The sequence below is a fragment of the Diceros bicornis genome, chromosome 33 (assembly GCF_020826845.1).
Source record: "Diceros bicornis minor isolate mBicDic1 chromosome 33, mDicBic1.mat.cur, whole genome shotgun sequence".
Classification (NCBI taxonomy): domain Eukaryota; kingdom Metazoa; phylum Chordata; class Mammalia; order Perissodactyla; family Rhinocerotidae; genus Diceros; species Diceros bicornis.
Genome location: NC_080772.1, coordinates 13,038,251 through 13,040,132, shown reverse-complemented (window position 1 = coordinate 13,040,132; position 1,882 = coordinate 13,038,251). Strand labels below are relative to the sequence as shown.

The window sequence follows — 1,882 nt, the reverse complement described above, 5'->3', positions numbered from 1 at the left end:
AAGGTCAGACTTTGTTTACTAAATAATAGTGTCACAAAATCCAAGAAGAAACCATAGTGGATCTTTTCGAGGTTTCCTCTAGGTGAAGAGGTTGTTCTTTTTATTTTTTTTGGTGAGGAAGATTGTTGCTGAGCTAACATCTATGCCAATCTTCCTCTATTTTGTATGCAGGATACCACCACAGCATGGCTTGATGAGCGGTGTGTAGTTCTGCGCCTGGGATCCAAGCCTGCGAACCCTGGGCCACCGAAGCAGAGCCCGTGGACTTAACCACTACGCCAGCGGGCTGGCCCCGAAGAGGTTGTTCTTTCCTTCAGTTCTTTCTTAGTTGTTTGGCTTTTGTGATTTTTTTCTTGATGTTTTTGTTTTGCTTTTTGATCCTATTTCCTGGCTTCAATCATCTTGGCCAAGTGTCAGGAGAGTATAGCACTTCCTAGGAACAGTGGAGTAAGGGCCAAATTCATTATTGCGAGGAAACCATAAGGGTTCTTTGTGGTCTATTCCACAACATATTCTGCCAAGTCTTTGTGTCAAACATCTTTATAGTGGTCTTAGGAAAACATGTACTTGAGTAGTCATCTCTAACTTTGTTCTATGATTATCAGTGAGCCAATCAGAATTTCAGATGAGCATTGGTTGGTTGTTTTTCCTTTAGTTATGTACACTTCTGAGAGAAGGTTTAAATTCTCCCATGAATCTCAATTTTGGACACAAATGCCAGCGAAGAAAGGCCCAACGAAAGTGCCTCTCACTCTTTCAGGAATAAATATTCCTTCTTCCATCTATAAACAATCAACAGAGCTTGACCTGTGGACCAGATCCATCCAACACCTGAAGCTGCAGGTAGTGGCAATCTTGCCATCTGCACTCTCTCCTGCTTTAAGCTTCCTCCTTGTTTACTCTTCTTTCCCCGCCCCCAACACAGCCCCTGGCCCATAGAGGTTACATTCGTCTCTGTCCTTGGTCTCAAGGCATGTGTGGGCCCCTCATTCCACAGTATACCTGACAGGGCTTAAGTCACAGAGGGTCCCTGGAAATCTGAGCCCTGCCCTTCCATGCCATGCCTTGCACTGCTGGCACTGTGTCCACCTCCATTGGACACAAGGCAAAACATGGCGACGGCCGCCACCAGCTTCCTCTCCATCATGCCCTGGGCCTGAGGCACAGATCCCCACTCCCAGCTCACCTCCAGATTAGAAGCAGGAAGGAAGTTCACTTTTACTGCTGAAATGTAATTTTTCTGGACATAGAATTCTACACTGACAATGTTTGTTTTTGTTTTTAGCACTTTAAAGTTGCATTGTCTTTTTAGCTTGCATCAGAGATCTGATGTCACTCTTATCTTTGTTTCTGTGTACAAAATACATTCTTCTTTGGCTGCTTTTAAGTTTTTCCCTTAGCGTGATTTGAGCTATGATTGGTATGGTTTTATTTATATTTATTCTTCTTTGGGATTGCTGAACTTCTTGAATCTGTGGATTTATAATTTTCATCAAATTTGGAAAACTTTCAGCCGTTATTACTTAAATTTCTTTCCTGTTCCTCCTACTCCTCATTCTGGATCTCCACTTCCACTGTGTTCGACGGCTTGATATTGTTTCACAGGTTACTGACGATTTTCATTTTGTTTTCTTCACTTCATGCTTCATTTTTATAGATTGTATTGCTTTGTCTTTTAGTTTACTTATCTTTCCTTTTGTAGTGTCTAATCTGCTACAGTGTCTAATTTTAGATTTTTTATTTTTCAAGTTTAGAAGTTACATTGTTGTCTTTTTCATATCTTCTTTTCCTCTCCCTATCATGTTCATGTTTTCCTTTACCTTCTTGATCATATGGAGCAAATTTACAAGTGTCAATGTCCTTTTCTGCTAATTCTATCACC

General features: G+C 41.2%; 1 pseudogene; it reads right to left on the bottom strand.

Annotated features, from left to right (window-relative positions):
• Positions 1-266: 266 nt before the first annotated feature.
• On the bottom strand, positions 267-538 carry LOC131396631 (small integral membrane protein 15-like; annotated as a pseudogene).
• Between the last annotated feature and the right edge of the window lie 1,344 nt (positions 539-1,882).